The sequence below is a fragment of the Diabrotica virgifera genome, chromosome 2 (assembly GCF_917563875.1).
Source record: "Diabrotica virgifera virgifera chromosome 2, PGI_DIABVI_V3a".
Classification (NCBI taxonomy): domain Eukaryota; kingdom Metazoa; phylum Arthropoda; class Insecta; order Coleoptera; family Chrysomelidae; genus Diabrotica; species Diabrotica virgifera.
In genome coordinates this window covers 124,068,313-124,095,709 of record NC_065444.1, presented here as the reverse complement: position 1 = coordinate 124,095,709, position 27,397 = coordinate 124,068,313, and the positions used below count along the sequence as shown (strand labels likewise).

The following is a 27,397-nucleotide window of genomic DNA, read 5'->3' as shown; positions in this document are numbered from 1 at the left end:
AATAATTATCTTCTTCTAATTGGTTTACCCATTTTCCCCTTTCAAAATCGGTTGGCGCTCTCTTTTATTACCCTCTTTTATTATCTTCTATTTAATATATCTCTTTCATTTAAATCATCATACTGAACATACCTCGTATATTCATACTCTCCAAATATCTGTATTTTCAATACGGAACATGCCGCTACTTCATAGTACTTGGTTGTCATTTTAAATGTCGTTTTCAATGACAGTGTCACTTCATCGACTTGACCCCCTACTCCCTGACATACACTGGAAGGGAAAAATTAATCCTTAAAAAGGCATGTAATTCGAAAAATAAATCATTTCTATTTCAACAAATCATCTTCCTCTTGGGTTTTTTGGAAAGAGATCAACCTTTCCCTCTTCGGGAACCTAAGCCTCACATCACCGGTGATGCACACTTGAAGGCGAAGACAATGACATCCAGACTGCACAACCACCACCTCTAGCTGCAGGGCCGAAGATTCGTCCAGGCCTACGAGAAGTCCACAGCAGTACCATACGACATCAAGAAGATACCATCAGCTACCAAAAGCCATAAGTATAATCCAGAATTGTTAGTTTTTGGCAAGAATTTAAATACATTTGTTAATGCAATTTACTAAGTCATTTTATTTATTATATCTTTATGAACAATAAACATGATTGGTTAAAATATATTGTTTTGTTTGCTACCATTCCAATTTTCAGAGTTCATATCTGAGGTTAGGACAAGACGAACACACACCTGAGTGACTGAGCTAAGCTAAGGGTGTAACGATGGCTATCTTGGTTAGTTGAGATAATATTTTCGGATATTGTTTCAATTAGCTGGGGTAGTCCATCGCTATTTCGTTACAATGTAATCTTTCATTCCGCGTTTAAACTTTTCAAAAATATTTATTAGTTTTCTCAGAATTCGAAAAAATGAGTGTATTATTATGCTTATGCTTTGCTTACCCCCTTAAAAAAAGTCGGTCAGATAGCCAAGCTCGCCAGGCAGACAAAAATGGCATTCACTACTTACACTTTATGATCTATATCTATCGGATCAATGATTCAAACCCTGGCCAGAAAGCAAAAAGGCCAACGTACTAGTTAAATATGATCTTGATCTGAAATGGATCTGCTACTTAGACTAGAATACCGTTGCGTATTGGATCTACCTATGGATGGGCAGTACGACAATGAGGACTTGCGTCTTGGTGTTACTCACTAGTTGCTGTTCTCAGCGTTAAGAATGTTTTATAATGATAACAAACATGAGACGAAAAAACGCATAAATATTTAACTTGTAGGTATTACAATGTTAATTGATTGTTAAATGGGCAGCTGTATTTCTTTTATCATTCACAATACCAATAATTTTTTGAATAGCTTCATGTAACAAAAGTATTATTATTATTAAAACATAAGTTTGTGTCACCCTGTCAATACGGGTGGCACCGTATATTTGAAAATATTTTTCAATTATGGTCCTATCTATGATCTACCCAACTTTTACATAAATAAATTTTTTTCGTATGTCTTTACAACAAACGAGTGATTGGACTTCCTTGCAGTAATACCGCACACTGTATGTAAAAAACTTTTTCTAAAAGAAAAATAAACCATCCCGCTAATAACCCTAGGGGTTGTCACGGTTAAAAAAATCTTGTTTCTCTTCTCCTATTAATAACTTTTAGAATAAAACATGCCAAAAAAGTTCTTATTGGTAGCATGGTTCTTGTTGATAGATGAAGGGTTGAACTTGAATATACAGTGGAACCTGCTTAATTCGAACTTCCATAATTCGAAATCTTTAATTCGAATTTTTATTCTGGTCCCTAGCATTTCCTATATAAGTAATGGTAAAAAGTCGTGAATAATTCGAATTATATTTTGGATAATTCGAACTTTTCTACTATCTTTTCTGAATATCTTAGAATCTTTTGTCATTACTAAGAAGTTAAATTCTAAAAAGCAGCTAAAAATTTCGGATCTCTTTGGAAAAAAATAAAGTCCGTCTTTTTTATAGCTTGCAAATGTTTTAATTGGTATTTTTGGCCGAATTTTGTTAGCCCATTTTTTTTTAGGTTGACAAAACTCTGGCAAGAATAGGAACAAAAACAAGAATCATCAAAATAAATGGAGAACCACTCAAGGGCAAATCCAGACTAAAAAAATAATCAAGAATATTGATAAAAAACTCTCGAACAGTTTGATGAACCTCAATAAACGAGAGATCAAAACGGTCACTGAAATGGTGACTGGATATTGCCGTTTAAGAAATCACCTATACAAACTAGGTAAGGTGAATCAACCATGGCGCAGAAAGTGCGAAATGGAAGAAGAAACTGCCATACACATACTATGCCATTGCAGTGTGCTAGGTGATGTAAGGCAGTACTTCACTGGTCAAATGAGGTTTGAACAAGAAGAGATCCTAAAACTAGCAATAAGAAAACTGTTGGCCTTCGTTGAAGTCACAGGACTTATTAAACTTTAAGGAGAAGAACAGGGTTTGGTACAAAGGTCTTATGACCAAGTGCCAGAGATTGACCAAGTGCCAGAGACTAACGAGTCTCGCCTGAGTTAAGAAGAAGAAGAAGAGGAACAAAAACATTTCCAAGCGATAAAAATGATCAACTACTGTTTTTTTGCTGATCAACTACTGATATTTATCATTTTCAGATGTTTTTGTAGGTAATCCTTGTTTTTGTAGATTTATTTTTTAATTCGAATTTTTGGATAATTCGAATTTTTTTAACAGTCCCCTGAGATTCGAATTATCTGAGTTTCACTGTATTATGTAATTACAATGTACTTGATTTTCAAATTATTTTTAATTGTATTTTTGATCCTTAAAAATTGTCCTTTTACGTTTTTTTTTTCAGTTTTAAATTCTTTATAACTCGAAAACGATAAATTTTAGAAAAATATTACAAGAATTTTTGTTCAGAATGATCTGTCCGCGTCGAAAAAATTTATTTTTATAATTTGTTTAAAAAAATTGTTTAAACAAATTAGGACCACATATTGCATGGGCGGCCTCTTGAACCTTGTTCTAGGGCACTGAACAGAAAACAACTTGTAGAGTATCTATGAAAGTGATTATGCAAACAAATCGCAAAGGCCTACATGAATTTGAAAAAAAAAACAACATAATAATGTAAGTAGGTAGATGTATCAAAACAAACACCAGTATTAATCACTAAATGGTTGTATAGATAAAATTATATCATAAAAATATTAAAATAATGAGGTAAGTATGCCATTGAAGGCCTAGGTCAACATGAACTGAAACAAAATAATTACTAGTAATTAAAACTACATAAATATTTAATCAGTATCATTAGGTATATATTTCGGAAAAGAAATACCAACGCTATTTGAACAAAACTCATATTTGTTTATATCAAGGACCATAGGTATAATGTATAATACTTATATTATTATTATAAGATCAAAATTATTGTGAATTAAACATTAAACCCAGGTTTACAGAACCAAAAATACAGGCAAATGATAGGTCATAAAAATCTCCCACATAATTTGGATTAATATTTTTGTGTAACGTGATATAAGAGGAAAATTAGTATAATTCTATTATGGAGATGGAAATGGAAACTACTGATTGATACACACTACAAAGACATTAGATAAAATTGAGAAGTACATTATAAAATAAAAGTTTAGTAGATACATAGTAGGAAATGTTTAGTAAATATCTAAAATTTGAACCTTGACCACTCTCAACATTATCACTATCACACCTTTTATCAAAACAAGCAAAAGCGCCGGCAATATCAGCGACACATTTTCCAAACACAAATTTACATAAACATTTAAGAATGTTACCTTGTATCTAATTTTCCTTAATAATACACGGCGATTAATTACAACAGTATCTTTCATTCACTGGAAAAATAAACAAACGATTCAGAACGACGGAAAAACAAAACACATTCATAAAATGTAATCAAAGAAGGCGCAACGAATACGGTAACACAGTTCTGCGTATGTGCGGACTTCACTTGTTTCACAATTTCAAATTTTGCCGCCAATGCTATCTCGATACGATATTCGGCACCGCGAACGAGAGTCTGACTAGTAGTTAGCCAGTGTATACAGACACACAAAACCTAATACGATCGCGACTAGCAGCGTTGCCGGATCGTCTTCAATGAAATATCCAGGTTATTCTAAACGGCAGAATGCATATTTTATGATATTCTCTATTGTATAGTACCTGTCAAGATATTTTAGTAACCATATCTTAATCCTATTACAAAGTCATTTGTATTTGAGTAGTATCGTTAAATTTCGAGAGGTGAATATACTGAATAGCAAGTATAATAATTAAAAGTACAATAGATTAAAATTTTTATTAATTTCTACCTGGACCGAAAACTTAACCACACCATTCAAATACAAATGACTTTGTAATAAACTTAACATTAAGAGTCTATAAAATATTTTGAAAGGGACTACATATTATAACCAAAAAGTTAGTTATATTATTATATTATGATGTAAACCTATATCTACTGAAGTTTGCAAGCGAGATAATACCGAGTTATTACAAAGAGGTAGATACTTTCTCAATCTGGCCTTGTGACATGTTTAAGTTCAATATTGTATTTATAGGGGATTAAACCACCATTTCTTGTAAGAAAAATTACACTTTATGTTTGTTTTTAACGTTTCGAATTCCACTCCGCAAATCGTTTTCAAAAAAAATATTTTAAAAATTAGGTAATTATTTTAATCTGTAGTTGTTTATTGCTTGGTTCCTTGTTCAGCTAATTTTCAAAATTAAACGTGCAGTAGTATATACATGTCAATTGAATTTCCTGTTGCTATTTACACAGATCTTGACTTTATATTTTGTGTTCTGTTGACAACCAGCTTAGGACCTTGTTCATCATCATCATTCTCTTTGCCTTATCCCTATGCGGGGCCAGCTTCCCTAATTGCATTTCACCACACAATTCTATCTTGGGTCATATCAATGTCAATCCCCTTTACCAACATGTCCTGCCTTATCGTCTCCCCCAGGTCTTCTTTGGTCTTCCTCTCCTACTCCTTCCAGGAATCTTCACTTCGCTATTCTTCGTATTGGGTGATTAACGTCTCGACGTTGAACATGACCAAACCATCTTAACCTATGCTCTCTCATTTTGGCATCAATTGGAGCCACACCTATACTTCCCCTAATATACTCATTTCTAATTTTATCCTTCTTTGTCACTCCACTCATCCATCTAAGCATTCTCATTTCAGCCACATGCATTCGTTGTTCCTCTTTCTTCTTCACTGCCCAATATTCAGTTCCGTACATCATAGCCGGTCTTATGGCTGTTTTATAGAATTTTCCCTTCAGCTTCATTGGAATTTTTCTGTTACACAACGCAACACTCGCTTCTTTCCACTTCATCCATCCAGCCCTAATTCTACTGCATGCATCTCCATCTATTTCTCCATTACTCTGTAATACCGATCCCAGGTACTTACAACTATTGCTTTTTACAATCAGTTCACCATCCAAAGATACCATTTTATTTGTAGTAGGTAACTCCATCTTTAAATGAACATTCCAAGTACTCTGTTTTTGTCCTACTAAGTTTTAAACCTTTTTCCTCCAGAGCTTGCCTCCACTGTTCCAGTCTTTGTTTTAAGTCTCTTTCACTATTTCCTACTAACACGACATCATCAGCATACATTAAGCACCATGGAATGTTACCCTGTAGTTTCGCTGTTATCTGGTCCAAAACTAATGAGAATAAATACGGACTAAGCACAGAGCCTTGGTGCAACCCTACTTTCACATGAAATTTATCAGTCTCTCCCACACCTGTCCTAACCCTAGTCGTTACTTCCTCATACATATCCCTCACAATCTTTACATATTCACCAGAGGGACGCCTTTCTTATTGAGTGCCCACCACAGAATCTCTCGAGGAACTCTATCATATGCTTTCTCAAGATCAATGAATACCATATGAGCGTTTGTTTCTTTACTCCTGTATTTTTCCATCAACTGCCTTATAATGAAAATTGCATCTGTTGTTGATCTGCTCTGCATAAAGCCAAATTGATTCTCGGATATTTCGGTCTCTTCACGCATCCGTCTATCAATTACTCTTTCCCATATTTTCATGGTGTGGCTAAGCAGTTTTATAGCCCTGTAGTTTGTACATTGTTGTATATCTCCCTTGTTTTTGTAAACAGGTACCAGTATACTGCTTCTCCATTCGTCTGGCATTTGTCCAACTTCCATAATTCTATCAAATAGACCTGCTAGCCACCATGTTACTGTCTCTCCCAATGCTCTCCATACCTCCCCAGGAATATCAATCTGGTCCTACCGCTTTTCCTTTCTTTATTTTTTTAAGCACTTGAGCCACTTCCTCGTTTGTTATTTTGGTGACCATTGCTGCTACTGTCTCCGTTGACTCTACAGGCTGTCTGTCAAATTCTTCATTTAATAAGCTGTCAAAGTACTTTCTCCATCTCTTTTTGACATCCCTTTCGTGAACTAGTATTTTATTATTTTCATCTCGGATACATCTAATCTGATTAAAATATTTTTTGCTTTCTTTGCTCTCTGTTTGGCTATTTTATATATTATTTATCTTCGTTTCGCCTTCCCTGGTATCAAGTTGATCGTATAGGTTTGAATACTCTTCTGCTTTGGCTTTTGCTACTGCTACTTTCGCTTCCCTTTTCGCCACCATATAGTTTTGAAGATCTGTGTCGGATCTGGTTTCTTGTCATTATTAAACTTCAGTTCCTTTGACATTTCAAATTTTTCTTCTTCTTTAGTTGTGTGCCTATTAATATCCCTTCATATACAGTGATGAGTGCGCTATTAACCGGAAAAATACCGCGAAAGACGAAAAACTTAATACGTTATGAATAAAAAGAGATGAAACTAGTGGAGGTGGGAAATTAACAATAGAAGCCTATAAATTTACATTATATTGATAGTTTCCCACCTTTAAACGTATAGGAGGAGTTTGACAACCGCCACTGTGACAGGAGAATTTTATAAAATTCTCCTGTGACAGTTTCACTCCGATACGTCTAAAGTTGGGAAACTATCAATATAATGTAAATTATCTGTTTCTATTGATAATTTCCCACCTCTAATAGTTTCATCTCTTTTTATATCACAACGTATTATGTTTTTCGCCCTTTCCGCTATTCTGCCGGTTATTAGCGCACTCATCACTGTATACTACTATAATAAGTGTTCTCATTCAATAGTTCTCATCAAATGCAAATTTTATGTGGCAAGGTGATATGGCTGTAATAATAATAATGACGATATTTTACTTTAATTAACTTAATTCGTCACAAAAAGTAAGAAGACTGCATACTTAGGGCACAATTTAAGAGGAGAACGATACGCTTTCCGGCAACTTGTAATCGCAGGAAAGATACAGGGTAAAAGAGGTCTAGGACGTAAAAAGATGTCATAGCTGCGTAATAGTAGCCAATGGACAGGAATTCACAGATATGAAATGCTTCGCAATACTGCTAAAAACAGAATAATTTAATCCTAACTATCTAACATTTCTCCTGACAAGACAATGTACGGTGGACGCTTGCGCCGAACTGCACGGCACCTTAAGAAGAAGAAGATCACAGAAAAGTATTTTAATATAACATAAACGAATTAGCTTAAATAAAAAATGTTTAATACAAAATGTTGATTTAATCACTATTACATTCAGAAAAAATCAGTAATTACAATCAGTAGTACATTCTAGTTAAATATTATAACCGAATCAATGTCAACCAAATGAAGAATTACATTTTAAAAACCACTTTACTTAGTTATGTATATTTTTCTGTTGGTAATAACTTTTTGCATTTTAACTTCTAAACTTATCAAAGGAAGATAAAGGGTTCTAACGCAAAGGCAACATCGCTCAGTTGGCAACGCGGGCGACGCTTAAATGCAGAATGGTATCTGTTCATCGCGCCGTTGCCAAGCTTCACTTTTATTTATTTGAAGAAAACCAGACGATTTGAGTAGTGAAATAAAAAATTACTTTATACTTATTGGGACCATGCAAGTTCGAAAAAGCGACACCTGGTTTCATAGCTCAGCCACATTTTTAGCACTTTTAATTATATTGGCCAATTATATTAGTTCTCGTTGCTGGACAAATGTCAAGGCCATAGCCCAAAAAAATTATAAGAAGAAAAAGTAATATTAAGATTATGTTATTAACAGGTAAACAATTGTATGTAGTGAACAAAATTAATTATTAAAGTGCACTACTACAAGCAAAATACAATTAATTAAATTTACTTATATAATAATTGCATATCATATCAATATTGTGGAGCAAGATATAATTTTTCTTCTATATTGACAGTAGATATGAAATATACGTCACTTTGCCAATTTCAATTGACAATTAATTATTTAAGAAAGTTGCAAGATTTCTCCGCTATTTGCGCACGATCGTTTCTCGTATCCCCTCCAAGTACTTGCACACGGCGAATAGGTACAGCTACTCTCCGTCTACCGAACAGACGGAGTAATCACGTGAATAAATCACAATATTTCTTCAAAATACCTTAACGCACGGCCTTGTACACAATACCGATAACAAGGTAATCGGTATTGGTGTTTTAGTTATTGTGTACAAGGCCGTGCGCTAAGATATTTTTAAGAAATATTGTGATTTATTCACGTGATTACTCCGTCTGTTCGGTAGACGAAGTATAATTACATTAATGGTACTTTTTGTTGAATATATCTAGTTATAAACATTTATTTTTGTAATAGTAAGGTGTGTACACATAGTGAAAGTATCTGCCTGTGCCGAAGCTCTTATGACACACTATTTTTAACTCTTCTCCATACTTTACGGCATTTTTTTTTTCAATAAACCAATATACAACAATGTAGAAACTGTTTAGGTATATTTGGCATCAAATTATTTTAGAAAACTTTAATCTTAATCCTATTACAAAGTCATTTGTATTTGAATGGAGTCATTCAGATTTAAGATTTAATATACTGAATAGCAGGTATTCGCTGTGTGCAAGTACTTGAAGGGGATACGAGAAACGATCGTGCGCGAGTAACGGAGAAATCTTGCAACTTTCTGAACATATATTTCTTAAATAATTAATATTGTTGATTGAAATTGCCAAATCGACGTATATTTTATACCTACTGTCATTGAAGAAAATGGGATTTTGCATTGGAAAAGCGACACCTGGTTTCATAGTTCAGCAACATTTTTAGCACTTTTAATTATATTGGCCAATTATATTAGTCCTGGTTGCTGGACAACTGTCAAGGCCATAGCCCAAAAAAATTATAAGAAGAAAAAGTAATATTAAGATTATGTTATTAAAAGATAAACAATTGTATGTAGTAAATAAAATTAATTATTAAAATGCACTACTACAAGCAAAATACAATTAATTAAATTTACTTATATAATAATTGCATATCATATCAATATTGTCGAGCAAGATATAATTTTTCTTCTTCATTGACAGTAGATATGAAATATACGTAAATTTGACAATTTCAATTGACAATGAATTATTTAAGAAAGTTTAACTGAGTCTGTCAGTTGCCTGTCACCTCTTGTAACACAATGACCTAATTAATTAACCCACTTACCACGTGTGGGAGTCATATGTTGCCCTAAAGCCACATCCATAGGAATTTTATCCATCCATTGGATTTTATGATGTTTATAGTTATATGAGACTTTTAGTCTACTTTTAAAAGGTATCAATCTTTGTATTTTTGGGTGGCTCACCATGTTCGTGTAACACTGATGATATTACAGAGCGAAAACCTTTTGTTTCTATGTTTGTAGCCCTATAGGGGCTTTTTAAACTAATATACCTTTTACCAGGACAAAAAAAATTTGTTTTTATTAAATTTTAATTAAAAAGGTATTTTTCAGTTTTTCGATCTGTCATTCATTTCGCGAAATATTCGCGTTTTTCTTGTGAAACTTCGTGACTCCCATTTCCTTACGCCACAGTATAAAGAGGGACAGTAAAACCTCTTCCATGTCGGCACTTTGATCTCCAGAAGTAATACGGGCAGTACGCAGTTGGTAATTCACTAGTGGTGGATGCGGGTTTTCCCTGTTAAAACCCGTACGTTTCTATGCGACTAGCAATGCGAGAGTGGGGCAAAAGCGACTGGGAACATTGCGCGGTCGCCATGCGCGACTAAAGATTTTACTTCCAATTTTTCGGAGAGTGGTTCTACTGTCCCTCTTTATATTGTGCTTACGCCCTGCTCAAATCATCAGATTTTTTAAAAATACACTTTAATTTAAGTTATTCATAAACTTAACTTACCTTGTCTTAATCTGACGTTTTCGAGTTTTTCTAAGAATAGATTTTTTTACGTGTCCCCAACGCACGCCCCTGTATTAAGAGTCCATATTATATGGTAGGGGTACATTAAAGGCAGAAACGCATTAGAGCATTAGCCCGGCTGCACATCAAAGAAACATGAAACGTAAATTACGTTTCATGGAAATAAACCACTGCTAAACAAATATACGTCCGGCCATTTATGAAACTCTCCGAAAATAAAAATGTGTCATGAGCATGAATCACACTCGTTTCATTAGTAGGCGGACTTTGAGATTTTTTTAGCAGTGTTTTCTTTTCATGAAACATGTTTTTCGTTTCATGTTTCATGTTTTTCGTTTCATGTTTCTTTGGTGTGCGGCTTGGCTTAGAGAGTCGCGGACGCGACTCAAGTCGTCGCGGACTAGTCTAGCTCAGATTCTTTACGTTGTTTTTAATCTTCATGGACGCATTTGGAAGTCGCAGACGCGATGAGGACTTGATTCAATTTTTAATGAGAATCCCAAGTCGTCTACTGTCTTGTTCGCGACGATAATGCGTTTCTGCCTTTAAAGTGTACACGGTTTCTCCCCATGGTTTCTTTGACGCGCTCGAGTAACGTGCAAAATCCCAACTTGGGCTCCCCTACCATAAAAATTTTTAAACAAATTATAAAACATTTCTTTTCGTCACCTTTTTCATAATTTTTGTTATTTTAAGATGAAAGTTCTTGTAATTTTTTCTTGTAAAATGCTTCCTTTAAGCGTAAAATGCAAACAAACAATTAAAAATGCCGAAAAAATTTTAGCGTTTTTAGACAATTTTTTAATAGGTTGCACATCCAATAAAAAAATATGAGATGAAAGCTTAAATCAAGTAGTTTCAAAGTACATAATTCCATTTTGATTTTGTCTTCTTCTTCTCCTTCTTCTTCTTTTATATAGGCCCTATTCTTCTGCCCCTAAGTTGTGATTCCATCTTTTCCTTGGGCGTCCTATACTTCTCCTGTAAGATCTTCATTTCGTTGGTCTCCAGATGTCTTCGTGTTTTGTTTGAATCTGGTCTGGTTTCGGCCGTGTAAGTCATAACTGGCCTAATAACTGACTTATATATTCGGGCCTTTGTTTCCAATCTTAGGTTTTTGTTTTTCCAAATTGTGTCGTTTAGGCATCCGGCCGTTCTACTGGCTTTAATTATTTGGTCTTTTACCTCTTCTTCGATATTGTTGTCGGCTGATAGATTAATTCCCAGGTATTTGAAAATCATTACAGAGCGACAAGCGAGAAGTGGCGGTTGACCTTCTCGTATTCTGCATTATTGTCGCTGTGTATTTTCGCTCAAGGTCACGCGCCAGCACTAGCTCGTCGGATTCTACTTGTTGTATAATTGGATTCTCTCACTCCAATTGGCATCTTATTGGTTCTTTGTCAATTACTAAGCCTTTTGTTTTTTGGGCTGATATTTTCATATGTATTCATTTCTTTTTTATTGTCAATTTTTTGATTTATCTTGTCAATCATTAATAACTAAATAATAAATTGGTTTCAAATAAACACAACTTTTTTATTTGTTGAAAAATTGTTAGAAATAAGCAAGTATGACAAGTTTTCAAAATGTTAATTACGCGTATATTGGTCTCCTCACGTTTCGCATGTCGTCAGTTAAAACACATAATTATTAAGGAGTAAAACCGTCTAGTTCGTTCGTTAATAAAGATATCCGAGAAACTAAAATAACAAAATGATCGCAAAACATAAGACTACAATACGACTCCGATATAGACTCACATTACCTCTTCTCTTTACAGGGTGTCTCAAACTTAACATAAGAAAAACATTTCTTTGCTTCTACCCGGTATAAGTACAGAAAAGAAGTTCGAGTAAACCTTTGCCTAATTCTGTAAATACTAAAGAAAAATCTAAAATAGTAAAAAAAAATTAGCAAAACCCTTTAATCATTTCAGGAAAAAATCAACTATGAAAATGAGCATAATTTTCTATATCCCTAACTTATGCCTCGCAGTATAGTAAGTTAATTAATCTTAGTTTAAACAGTTTTAAGATATAGACTGCACTTAAATATTAATTAATATTAAATATTTAATACAGAATCATGAACTATGCACCATCAAAACATATAACATAATATTAAAAAAATTACATAACTATAGGCATCGATTCTCTTGCACTTTTATAAACTTTTTACCATATCGTAAATCGGCTGAGAACAGAAGAAAAAGTACTCACAATAAATTAGATAAATTTGTTAAGCAGATCAACTGGATGTTGACTTTCGGTGCAGTCAAATATTGAATACAAAGGGGGCCTCCGACCGAATAGAGACAAAGATGGCCGGTGAACAGTGGTGTCATGGTGTGGGAACGCGTGGGAACGCCGTTCCCGCACTGGTTAAGAAAAGAAAAAAAAATAATAGAGAATTTAGGTTTTGTAAACAAAAATTAGCAGTGCGTTCCGGCACTGCGTTCCCGCACTGCTAATTTTGCCATGACACCACTGCCGGTGAATTAAAGGAAACTTATATTCGCAGTGGAACAACCCGAGATAAACTTGGACTTGGAATAAACTTAGACTAACTTGGGACTCCCAACGGTATTAACTGAGATTATCTACGATATACTGGGACCTTAATTAGATGAGAAAATATACAATTAAATAGGCGAAGAAACAAAAGGTATACATATAAAGGAAGAAAAAAAGTCTTACACTTTGACAGGGGTCTCGAAACACACTACTTAAAACTGTCGACTGTCTACAAAACGGAAAATAAAATAGAAATGAAAAGGTAATCCTTTTTATAAAAAAAATATTTAAATAGAAAATATACCTTTACGTTTTTTGGGTTCTCGAAATAGACGAAACTTTAATTTACCTAACGACAAATTTTTCAATAACTTCTTTAACCCTTTGCGGTCGTTGGCATGATATACATGACACCGTTACTAGTATAAATTTGCAAACAATTTAACAATTTGGCCCACAGGTCGCCTGGCATGTCAGGGATGAAAATCGGAAAACACGAATTTAGTCTTTGACATCTCTAGCATGTCGTAAATTTAAAATATTATAATTTGTTAACCATTCAATAGATACAAATTTTACTATAATAATAGATACTAATAGTCGAGGAAATGAAGCATTTTGGCTCGCAATTTTTTCGTCCAGCATGGATTTACTTGAAATTTTTAGAGAAGATAGGGAATAGTCCAAGGATCATTTTCTATATCATACCGCGGTACGCTAAAACCTTGGGGGTGGTTGCCACCCCATTTCGGGGATGGGAATTTTTTATTACATTTAAACCATGTAAATCGATGTAAAAAGTAATTCTAAGAAAAAAATGTTTTTTACATTTTCTTCGTAAAACTAATATTTTTCGAGTTATTCGCGCTTGAAAGTACCTAAGTTTTTCGACGAAAAAATCGACGTCTTTAGAGGGTTTTTTGAGAATACCTCGAAAAATATGCATTTAGTCAAAAAACTGTAGAAATCAAAATTGTATCTTTTAGTAACACAAATCAAATTATTTTTCTATAATATCTTTAAGACCAATACAAACCGAGATACGGCATGTTAAAGGTTAGCTTTTTTCGTCAAATGTATAATTTTAAATATTGAAAACCACATAGCGGGAACATTGTCAAATAACTGTCAAAGTGTGGACACGAATTTTTATTCTCCGCATTTTAATAGTTTGATTTTAACGATACAAACGAGCAGTTCTCGGTGTATTGTGTGTTATTGTGTTAATTAGTGTTCCTTTTGTTAATTTTCTTTATTGTTTATAATAGGTAGGTTAGGTAAGTGATTAAAAAAATATATAATGGATGAGACCTCGGGTGGCACTTCGCCACCCGAAAATAAGGACGCAGAGGAGGATAGGTATGTAAATAATTTTATAGATTTAAATAATAGATATAGAACTGAGGATAAAGGTCCATATTTTGTATATATTGAGAGTAATGATAAGCATTTGGGAAGAATTTTCCCAATCCGGATTGGTCACGTTTTGTTGACTGACAATTATATAAAATCCGATGTCCTTGATATCAAATCGGTTGGTCTTAATCGCGTTAAAGTTATTTTTAAGTCGTATGAAAAAGCTAATTATCTAGTTAATAATAAAATTATGTCTAATAAAAACTTAGTAGCGTATATACCCAAATTTTTTACACACAAGAAGGGTGTGTTAAGGAATATTGACACATACTTTTCTGAGGAATATTTAAAAAATGCCATAATATCTAATAAAGAGGTGGTTCAAGTTCAACGCATGAAACGAAAGGTAACAGATAAAGACGGTAATATTTCATATGTAAACAGACAAATGGTTATTGTTCAATTTGTAGGAAATGAACTTCCTCAAAATATACAAATTAATTTATGCAATTTCTCTGTAGAACCATATATATTCCCCGTTGTTCAGTGTTTTAATTGCTTGAGATATGGACATTCTGCCAAGCAATGTAAAACCAAATCTTCTCACTGTCGAAACTGTTCTAGCCTAAATCATACGTCAGACTCTTCTTGCGAAAAATTTTGCATTTATTGCCAAAATAATGAACACTGCTCTACATCCAGAGATTGTCCAGTATATAAGAAACAAAAAAATATCAAACAACTCATGGCCAGGGAAAATATTACATTTAAATAAGCTGAAAGATTGCATGATAATCCATCTTATGCCAAGATTTTTACAAATAATAGACTTTCAGTTCTTAATAATTCTACTAATTTTCCCTCTCTGCCACTCCCTAGTACGTCCCAAACTTCAAATTCTAGCTTTTTGCTACGTAAACCCATTGTTCGAAATTCTTCACCCAAAAGACAAGTGAAAAAACGTAAACCATCTGCTCCGGAGTCTCCACCTATTTCTCAGTCTCTGCCTACTTCTTCCCATTTTCAATAAAAAAAACCAAATCTTCACATAATCCCATAATACCAAATCCTTACAGAGATGATTTTATCCAATATAAGGAAAAACTAACAAGTCAGATAATAACCGTAGTTAAACAAGTAGTTAATTCAGATTCATCCGAAACAAATTACAATTTAGAAGAAAATATTAGAAATATGATCTCCTCTATATTAAGTCCTTCAAATCTAATTCCAGAAATCGATATTGAATCTTGTTCTGAAGATTCAATGCACTAATAAGATAAGTACACTCAATAGTAAAAACATTAAAGTTATCCAATGGAATATTCGTTCTTTCTCTAAAAACCATCCAAGTTTATTAAATTTTTTACACAATAATCCTGTAGATATTATAGCTTTATCAGAAACCTTCAAAAAACCAAACCATTCTTTTAAACTAAAAGGGTATAAGATTATCCGACAGGATCGTGCAAATGGCTTTGGCGGTGTTGCCATTGCAGTTCGCCCAGACATTAAATTTATAAATTTTCCTATTACTTTTGCACATAAAAAAGATTTAGAACTTTGCGCAGTTAAATTTCCGTCCTTAAATATCATACTAGTATCGGTGTATAAACCACCTAAATTAAATGTTTCTAAATCAGATTGGTCAAATATCTTTCGGCAATTTAATTCTCCTGTTATTTTCTGTGGCGATTTTAACAGCCATCATACACTTTGGGGATCTCATATTAATAAAGCTTGTGGTAATCAATTAGTAGAAGCCTTAGATGATAATAACTATGTTGTTCTCAATAATGATAAACCAACTAGAATTTCTCGTCCAGAAGAGCTACCTTCGGCGGTAGACATTGCATTTTGCTCTGCTAGTTTGGCTAGTGATTGTTGTGTATGGGATGTCCTACCAGATGCGTTAGGTTCAGATCATTGTTTAATCAAATTTGAAATTATTAGGGATAGAGTTATAATAAATAAAAATCCAGCATCTAAATGGAATGATAAATTAGCTGATTGGTCTGCATACTCCACTATACTGGAAAATTCGTTAATTAGTACAAACCAAAATCTAAACTCCAATCTACTAAGCTTCTCTATTTTTATGGAAAAGGTCTCAGAGGCAGCATCCGCAACTATTCCCCTAAAAAGAGCAAGACAACAAGTAACTCAACGTCCAATATGGTGGGATACCGAATGCTATGATATGTTTCGTCGCAGAAAAGAAGCCCTGAACCAGTATAAACGTGTCTCAAACTATACAAACTATTGTCAATACCAAAATGTAGCTAGTCAAACTAAATTACTATTTTCTAAAAAAGCTCAAGATAGCTGGATATCTTTCATAAGCAGTATTAATAAAAACACGCACCCTACTAAAATTTGGCAATTTATAAAAAAAATATCAAACAAAGACTCAACGGGATCGGGCAGTATATCAGCTGATATGGTGGACGATTTTTTTGAGTTCTTTATTCCCAAATTTGCATCAAATAAAATCGACTTCAGTAAATTCAATAGTAATGTAGCATGCAATGAATCATTTTATATGCCTATCAGTTTGGAGGAATTACGATTAGCAATCAAACAATCTAAAAGTACAGCACCGGGCTTTGATAGCATTACATATAAAATGATTGAATACTTGCCTGCAATTGCTAAAGAAATTCTTTTAAATATTTTTAATAGTTGGTGGTTGCAAGGTTTATATGACCAAAGTTTAAAAAAACTGTTACTTGCTTACTTGCTAAACCCAACAAAAATTTAAGTCTACCTAACTCTTACAGACCCATTTCATTAATATCATGCATTACAAAAACATTTGAGAGAATTATCAAATTAAGAATGGAATTGCATTTTGAAAGTAATTGTTTATTACCTGTTAATCAGTTTGGATATCGCAGAGGCAAAGGCACCTCTGAAGCATTAGCTCAATTAGTTTCCGACATTCAGAATGCACTTTCCGTTAATCTTATAACGGCATGCTTGTTTTTAGATATTAAAGGGGCTTATGATACTCTGGATATTGATATTCTAACTGTACAGCTCATAAAATACGCTCTAAATTATAAATTCGCACAAAGAATCACAGATTTGTATAGGGACAGAGAAGTTTTCATTCGAGATTCAGAAAATCACATTTACGGCCCTCGATTATTATCAGTCGGAATTCCGCAAGGTTCAGTCCTAAGTCCAGTACTTTTTAATATCTATACTGCAGAATTGCATGACATGTTAAATGAAACAAATAATACAATTAAAATCATTCAGTATGCAGACGATTTCTGTATATACAGCAGCCGTAAATCATATGATGGGTGTTTATGCGATTTGGAACTGATAATGCAGTGTGTAAAAAGATGGTCTACGGCTTTTAATTTCACGTTATCCCCTGAGAAATCTAGCATCACCTTTTTCACTAGACCTAGGTTAAGTTCCCCTACCAGTATAAATTTAAGTAATGTTGATATTAATGTGTTCTCTCACCATAAGTATCTGGGCGTGGTTTTGGACAAAAAACTAACCTGGACACTCCATGTGAATCACATTATCAACAAATGCGAAAAATGTTTAAACATGCTTCGTTGCATATGTAAAGCTAGATGGGGTGCCGACCCAAAGATAGCATTAATGTTCTATAAATCGTATATTCGGCCGATCATTGATTATGGATGCTTTTTATATGGTTCATCGTCAAAATCTAATTTATCAAACATCGATCATATTCAGTATAAGGCAATACGTATATGTATTAGTGCGTTTAAGTCAACGCCATGTGCTGCAATTCTAGCAGAAGCGCAGGAACCTCCTCTAAGGGCCAGTTGTTCAATCAGTAGTTAACTCATGGATTAAGTAAACCGTAATTAAATTTAATCTAAAGATTATTTTTTAAGAAGTTGTTCAATGTTAGTTAACTTTCGGATTTATTAAACCAGAGTACTGAAGCGGCGACAACGTTGCCAGTTATTAATTAACGACTTGGAACAAACTTTATCATAAAAATTGTACATAAAAATGTGTTCTGTGTTATAAAGTTAATGATTTTTGACATGTAGTGTTTAGTACATGTCAACTACTACTGACAGAGATTTTAATTTACATTATCATAGATGAGGGGGTGGGGTACATTATTAAACATATTTAAAATGGAAGAAAGTATTAAAAGTACAACTGCTAACTTTGCGTAAAAAAACATGTTTAAATAGTAACGCTAATTTTTTAGCTTATAAAAATAATTCCTATTCCTTCACAAAAATGTCATTAAAAGTTTTTCCAATTTGTTTTTACCTGATTTTTATACATAATGAAAAAAAGCGAAACTTCTGGAAATATGTATTTATAAATAATTAATAATTATCATGCATACATTTGTAGAAAGCATAAGTACCTATACACTGAGAGATCTAATTTATTTTTGTACTAATATAAATTTTTTAAGAAACACATTTTTTTGAAGTCAAAAAAATTATATTAAAAACAGCTAAGAAATATTCGTCCTCTGTCATATCTCTGTCATCAAAATAAAAGAGAAATAGCCATATATTATTAGAGACACGAAATTATAATAGATTATTACTGCATTATTACTGCAAATCTTATCTACGACTGAAAATTTATAGAAAGAACAATTCAAAATACATACATATCTAGCTAGTGCAATAACAATGGTTGTTCCAATTTGGAATTTTCTTGAAAATATTTAATTTAAAACCAGAAAGTAAGGTTACAAATCTTTAGTTAACACCGTTAATCCTTCGTTTTTGAGCGATTAAGATAATCTCTTGTTAACAGATGGTTAAGTGTTAAACTTGCAATGAACAACGCAATATTAAGTTTAATTGAAGATTACTTTTAATCTGAAGATAATCTCCAATTGAACAATCGGCCCTTAACCTTAGAAGAGAATTCTTGTCTAATAAGTTTCTATTAAAGACCAGGGCTTTAGACTCACATAAATTATTAAGTAAAATTAACAGTCTCACTGAATATAACTTAACAAATTCTTATTGGAGAATTAAAACTTCTCCCCCTCTTACAGATGCTTATCTAGAAACTAACAACTTTAACATTAACACTAAACAAATATTACCCATATATAACCTTTCTATTGAGGAAATCGCAATCTTTCCAAAGATCATAAAACCTACATACAGAAACTTACCATGCCAAAACAATAAAATTATAAAATTAATCTTATCTGAATTTTCTAATTATAAATACATCTATACAGATGGTTCAAAAACATGTAATAGTGTAGGTAGCGCGTATTATGTTTCTAATATAAAAAGTGGTAATTCTTTTAGACTACCTAAATGTACATCTATCTTCACTGCCGAACTTTATGCTATTGAAAGAGCCCTAACTTACGCGGTTGAACAGAACTTTGGAGACACGGTTATACTATCAGATTCTTTATCTGCTCTTGGGGCAATATCACAACCAATAATAGCAGTGACTTGGTCTTTATCTGGGTAAAAGGACATGCCGGAATCAAAGAAAATGAGATAGTGGATGAAATGGCAAAGAATTCAGCAACTTTAAATCAAATAGTAGATTTAACAATCTCCAGCGATTACATTCCAGAATTGCATAAAAAATTAAGAAAGAAATGGGAAACTATTTGGCTTAAGTTTTTACAAACTTCGAGGAATCCATACACTTACATACACCCACAACTTCCGCAAAATATCCCACATATATTTGATTATCACGTTACTCGATTTTATTCCACATCCCTAAGTCGCTTAAGATTAAACCATGGCAATTTTCCTGCACATTTAGCTAAAATAGGAATGCGTATCAACTCTCTCTGTTCATGTGATAACTACTCTACTGCAGATTTAAATCATATAATATTTAATTGTGAACTTAATAAAAACCATACGAAAGCACTAATTGCTAGACTTCAGGAGCGGAATGTAAGTTTACCGCTGAATATTTCACATCTACTAAGCTTCAATACCAAAACTATTAATGATATTATCATACAATTTCTTAAAGATTCTAAAATAAACATTTAATATGACATCTTCAACTTTCAAATATCTGTGGCAAAAAGTTTATCTAATGCCATCCCCTCTTTGTGAACACACACACATAGCGGGAAAACTTTGCATTTTTTGAGGAAAATTTAAATAAGCTTTTTTTAAGTACAATTAGATGTCTAACAATAAAACACGAAAACGTTTGTTTTCTATACTTCCACAAAATTTATTATAACTAAGTGACTACAGCTGTTTCGGCGGAGTGCCTTTCTCAAGTGAAATAGTTTACAATGTGTTTGCCTTTTTAAGTCTTCAACTGAAGAGGTTGAGGAGTGGGGAGCTGTTTGTCTCGAGTTGGTCATTCAGAATTATATCTGTATTTTTCAGTTTATTAATTTCCATAGATTCTAAAAAAGATAGCTTAAGGCCTTTATTTTGAATATGTAGAATTTGAAACTCTTCATTGAAAGAATGATTATGATCTAGAAGGTGAAGTGCGTATGTAGAAGTGTCTGTTTTTCTATTGTTGAAGAGTTTCAAATTCTACATATTCAAAATAAAGGCCTTAAGCTATCTTTTTTAGAATCTATGGAAATTAATAAACTGAAAAATACAGATATAATTCTGAATGACCAACTCGAGACAAACAGCTCCCCACTCCTCAACCTCTTCAGTTGAAGACTTAAAAAGGCAAACACATTGTAAACTATTTCACTTGAGAAAGGCACTCCGCCGAAACAGCTGTAGTCACTTAGTTATAATAAATTTTGTGGAAGTATAGAAAACAAACGTTTTCGTGTTTTATTGTTAGATAAAATGAACTTCCATCAAGTAACGGTCGAATCCATCAACAATTAGATGTTGTTCTGAAGCTATTTTCTTTAGTATTTACATTTAGGTAGTCTAAAAGAATTACCACTTTTTATATTAGAAACATAATAAGCGCTACCTACACTATTACATGTTTTTGAACCATCTGTATAGATGTATTTATAATTAGAAAATTCAGATAAGATTAATTTTATAATTTTATTGTTTTGGCATGGTAAGTTTCTGTATGTAGGTTTTATGATCTTTGGAAAGATTGCGATTTCCTCAATAGAAAGGTTATATATGGGTAATATTTGTTTAGTGTTAATGTTAAAGTTGTTAGTTTCTAGATAAGCATCTGTAAGAGGGGGAGAAGTTTTAATTCTCCAATAAGAATTTGTTAAGTTATATTCAGTGAGACTGTTAATTTTTAAGATATAAATGAGTCAGATTAAATAAATTATTAGAAGAATTTTTTACTAAGCAACAACATTTTTGTTTATTTAATATTATTTTGTATTTTGACAACGACACCCGACTTGGGCGTCGAAACGTTAATAAAATCATTTTTAGGTAAAATTGTGGCTTATTTCCCATTTGAATATACAATTAGATGTTTCAAAAAAAAATAATAAAAAGTTTCTAGCATGAAAATTTAGCGACTTATGATCAAAAAAAGGTCGGTGCCTGCTTTTCTCTACGAAAAAATCAGTGAAAACAACCCTCTAACTACCCTCCTAATTAAAAATTCTTCTTTACCTTTCGGTAATTCCATATATTCGAGCCCCTTATTCGAGCCCTTTAAACCCACCCCAATTAAAAACTAAGGGATATTACGGAATTAAATTTACAGTCTTATAGCTCTTCAAAAATCCTACAAAATCGTTTTTAATAAAACTTTTTATCGCAAAAAATGAAGGAGCTATGTTTATAAAACGAATTTTTTTTTCGAAAAATTCGAATAGTCCGCTTATGGAGCATTTTCAATGTATGTATAATACCACAGAATCGGTTCGTATACTGGAAGATGACTAAAAAACTATTTGTATTTGCATTTGTGCATATTTGTAAATTCGTATTTTTGTGTAAATAAATGTTTTTGTAATTCTTTAATTCTACTTTTTTTTCTATATAAATCTATTACATTATACAGGGTGTCCCGAAAAGATTGGTCATAAATTATACCACAGATTCTGGAGTCAAAAATAGGTTGATTAAGCCTCACTTACTTATATACAATAGTGCACACAAAAAAAGTTACAGCCCTTTGAAGTTACAAAATGAAAATCGATTTTTTTTAATATATCGAAAACTCCTAGAGGTTTTTTATTGAAAATGGACATGAGGAATCTTTATCGTAGCAACATCTTAAAAAAAAATTATAGTGAAATTTGTGTACCCCATAAAAATTTTATGGGGGTTTTGTTCCCTTAAACCCCCCCAAACTTTTATGTACATTCCAATTAAATTATTATTGTGGCACCATTAGTTAAACACAATATTTTTAAAAGTTTTTTGCCTCTTAGTACTTTTTTGATAAGCCAGTGTTTATCGAGGTATTTTGAATATTTGTCGAATCCACCACCTATTTGTATATGGTTAAGTATGAAAAGAAGTATATTTTGAAAAAGAAGCCACATCTCGATAAAAGTTGACTTATCAAAAAAAGACTAAGAGACAAAAAAGTTTTAAAAATCGTTTTAAAAAATTTAAAACCACTGTGTTTAACTAATGGTACCACAATAATTGTTTAATTGGAACGTACACAAACATTTGGGGGGTTTAAAGAAACAAAACCCCCATAAATTTTTTATGTAAATATAGTAAAAAGTAGCCGCATCTCGATAAAAACTAGCTTATCGAAAAAATACTAAGAGGCAAAAAAGTTTTAAAAACGTTGTGTTCAACTAATGGTACCACAATAATGAATTAATTGGAACGTACACAAAAGTTTGGGGGGTGCAAGGGAACAAAATCCCCATAAATTTTTTATGGGGTGGACAAATTTCACTATAATTTGGTTTTAAGGTGGGCCTGTCATAAGAATGATACATGCCTGTTTTCAATAAAAAATCTTTGAGAGTTTTCGATATATTGAAAAAAATCGATTTTCATTTTGTAACTTCAAAGGGCTGTAACTTTTTTTATGAGCACATTTGTACTAAGGTAAGTTAGGTTCAACCGAACTATTTTTGACCCCAGAATGTGTGGTATAATTTATGACCATTCTTTTCGGGACACCTTGTATACTTATAAAAATTGTAATGTTATTAAGGGTGGTTTTTAAGGGTTGAAATATTATGATATTATATCCTAAAGCATAAAACAATCATTATTTAACCAATCAAAACCAAATTTTACCCATATTAAAGTTTACAATGTTTTTATATAATTTTTGACAAAAAGGGGTAGTTTACAGCCTTAAAAATTATCAACGCCCTTGAGCATGATATTATAGAATATAAAGTACAGGGTGATATGATCCTAATCCTAAATTTTTATGTAAATCGATGCAAGCCGAAATTTTTCTTTTAGGATAAGTAAATCTTTTATATATAGCTTCATCAAGGGTGGTTATAAGGGTTGAAATATTATGGTAGTATATCTCAAGGCATAAAACAATCATTATGTAACTAATAAGAACCAAATGTTGACAATATTAAGTTTAAAATGTTATTTTATAATTTTTTACAATTAGGGGTAGTTTTCACCCTTAAAAAACCAAAAGCGTACAACGGGTCAATATAGAAAATGAACTAGAAGGTGAAATGAGCCTATCCCAAATTTTTGTACAAATCGATGCTGGACAAAAGATTGAGAGGTTTTGCCATTTATTCAGTTTCATTTCCTCGACTATAACGAAAATCCTTGTAAATCATCTTCTTTACCGCTTTTATTAGTGCTTTCCATGTTTGGGCCACTAGTTCCCATTGTCTCACTCCAATTTTATCCAGATCCTGTTTGACTGCGTCTTTTCAGCTTTTTCTATTCCGTAGTACAGATCTTCTCTTTCCCAATCACATTTTTTATAAGGCGATTGTCATCTTTTTCATATCCCAAAAAACAACGCAAACAAAAATGTTTCATTTTAATACAGAATAATGTGCCTTGACCAGAGAGAAGCTAGTACATCTGTAGATAGGCAAACGGGAGATGTAGGCCCAGAGATAACCAAATCAGAGGTTAGTCAGGCATTAAACTCAATGAAAACCAATAAATCTGCTGGTCCAGATGAATTACCAAGCGAGCTATTAAAGTTGGTCAATGAGACAAACCTGGACATAATAGTAGAACTTTCAACGGTATCTATACTACGGGAATCATCCCTAGAGAAATATTGATCAGCATTTGTGTGTTTGCCAAAGAAAGTGAATGCCAAAGAGTGCAGTGACTATCGAACCATAAGCTTAATGTCACGCACCTTGAAACTTCTGTTGATTATTTCATTCATAGGAGATTCTGACAAATAGACAGCTACAGAAATAAAAATTACAGCGATTTTTCTTTTAATATCCCGTCGTCAAGCATTACGTTAGGTGCCCTTCGTTACTACGCAAAAATGAACCTTCAGTGACATTAATGACAATTAATGTTTTACAACTTGTCACTGAGAACACCGAGAAACAGAGGTTTAGCAAATATTTGGGTAAAGATATCAATAAAATATTAGTTAAAATGGTTTAAAAAGACAGTTTTATTCTTGAAATAATCTCAGCGAATTACACCCGATCTCTAAAATTATTATCGACTTTTTGCCCTCGTGACACTTTGACATAATTTAAAAACTGTCAAAGTGTCACTCGGGAAACAAATTGATAATTTTAGAGCTCTCGTGCAATTACTACTGAAAATTATCCACGCCAGAATACACTCTCAACTGGAGCTGGATATAAGTGACCTCAATATGAGTTCCGCAATGGTATGACTACTAGAGAGGCATTATTCTCCTTCAACGTGCTGACACAGTAATGTTTGGATGTTAACCGTCCTCTTTACGTCTGTTTTATAGACTACAATAAAGCGTTTGATAAAGTAAAACATGATCGACTTATGGAAATTCCAAAAAATAAAAACCTAGATGAAGGAGAATTAAGGCTGATAACACACCTCTATTACAATCAACGAGCAATAGTAAGAGTTGAAAAAGAAATATCTGATGAAATAGAAATAAAGAAAGGAGTCAGGCAAGGCTGCATACTATCACCTCTATTATTTAACGCTTATTCTGAAGAGGTAATTCGAGAAACTCTGGAAGCTGAAACAGTCGGCATAAGAGTAAATGGAGTCTTAGTTAACAACATCAGATATGCAGATGATACAGTAATAATAACCGATAGTTTACAAGACCTGGAAAGACTCAGGAATAAAATAGTAAGGTGTAGTAAGGAGTACGGACTCTCTCTCAATATTAAAAAGACGAAGTTTTTGAAAATTAGTAAAAACAACCATAATACTAACGAAATCTTGATAGTAGAGGGCCAGCAGATCGAAAGAGTAAACAAGTACACTTACCTAGGAACACTTATAACAGAAAATAATGACTACACTGAAGAAGTTAAAGTCAGAATTGAAAAAGCACGTTCTAATTTTATGAAAATGAAAAAGGTTTATGTCGCAAAGATTTAACATTATCTCTTAAAGTACGCCTAACAAAATGTTACCTATACAGTGTACTATACTATGGAGTGGAATCATGGACGTTAAATCTAGAGACAACGAGACGACTTAACGCCTTTGAAATGTGGACCTATAGAAGGATTATTATGAGGGTTTCCGGGGTGGAGTGGATATAGTTACGAACAATGAAGTACTGGGAAGAATAGGTAAAGAGAAGGAAGTTGAACTTACAATTAAAGAAAGAAAGCTACAGTATCACGGACATGTGATGCGGGGCAAGAAGTATGGAATTCTGCGACTCATAATGCAAGGAAAGATAGATGGCAGAAAATCGGAAAAAGACGAATTTTATGGCTGAAGAACCTGAGAGAGTGGTTTGGATTCAGCTCAAAACAATTATTTAGAGCTACTGCCTCAAAAATTAAAATAGCTATGATGATTGGCAACCTATGTACCGGAAATGGCACCTGAAGATGAAAAAATGTGCCTTGCTCTAAAAATCCTGCTTAAAATAATTTATTATCGAATATATAGAAAATGTGAAATGAAGTTAGTAATGGATAGTTTGATTTTCATAAGGGGGTGACCAATAGAAAAGCTTTTTGATAAAGTAGAACACACAGCGACTTTTAACTTTTAACAGGAGAAGGGCCTACATTACAACGTACATTGAGAGCAGAGATCATCCAAATGAAGTTAGATAATGGACAGTTTGGATTTCATAAACGAATGGGACATAAAGAATGTAGAATAATCAAAAAGACGTGTACATACATATACAGGGTGATTGATTAATGTGATAAAGCCCAGTAGATCCGCTATAGTAATAGATAGCAATAAAAGTTAATAACAAAAATTGTACCCAACTTTGAGATTCACATTACAAGATTAGTTACAGGGTGTTCGATAACTTAGTGACAGACCAAACATGTTTTTTGAATAGAACACCCTGTATTTTATTTTATATTCGGAATAGATTATTGATGCCACATTTTTTTCATTATTGTCAAAATTTTGAAAAATTATTGATATTGCTAATTTTCTTTATATCGAATACAGGGTGAGTTAAAACGCAAGTACATTATTTTCTCAGTAATTTTAAATAGAACACCCTGTATTTTACATCACTATCGAAAAATACCATTACTGTACCTTAAGTTTTATATAACATTACCTATGTATTTTATTTGTTTTCAAGATATTTTCATTTTTCAGAGCAAATTACTAATTAGGTGTCTGTACTAAATTTGCAATCAAGATAGAGTAAAAATAAACAAACCAAGACACGTTAAATGCTACTAGGTATGCACTCCCAAATCATAATTTACAATGTATAAACTTTGAAAATCATGATTTGGGAATTACAATGTTTGTATATACATTGTAAATTATGATTCGGGAGTGCTCCTAGTAGCATTTAACGTGTCTTGGTTTGTTTATTTTTACTGCATCTTGATTGTAATTTTAGTATAATTTTTCCAGATTTTAAGTAAGCCATGACTGAGTAATTGTCTACAACTGACAATTTACGATTACTGATTATCAATCCGGTAATCAATGTACCAATGTAGCAAATAAAGAACGAAAAATAATTTATTAGTAATAAATTTTACAAAAAAAAAACACAACCACAACATAAACATTTTTGAAACAAGTAAAAACTACTTTTGTATGTAAATGTAACAAATAAGAAAAGAAAAACAATTCATGAGTAATAAATTTTACAAAAAAAAACAAAAACACAAAATACAACATTGT

At 32.7% G+C, this 27,397-nt stretch overlaps 1 protein-coding gene across 3 annotated transcripts in view; it reads right to left on the bottom strand.

Moving 5' to 3' along the window:
• LOC114324627 (ecdysone receptor) overlaps positions 1–27,397 on the bottom strand; it is a 1,502,986-nt gene that overhangs the window by 793,319 nt on the left and 682,270 nt on the right. Inside the window, exon 1 of one of the 3 annotated variants that reach the window (XM_028272496.2) lies at positions 3,844–4,097. The exons of the other annotated variants lie outside the window; for them this stretch is intronic. The gene's annotated coding sequence lies outside the window, so the exon portion shown is untranslated. Of the gene's footprint in view, positions 1–3,843; positions 4,098–27,397 lie in introns of those variants that run through there. 3 annotated transcript variants of the gene reach the window in all.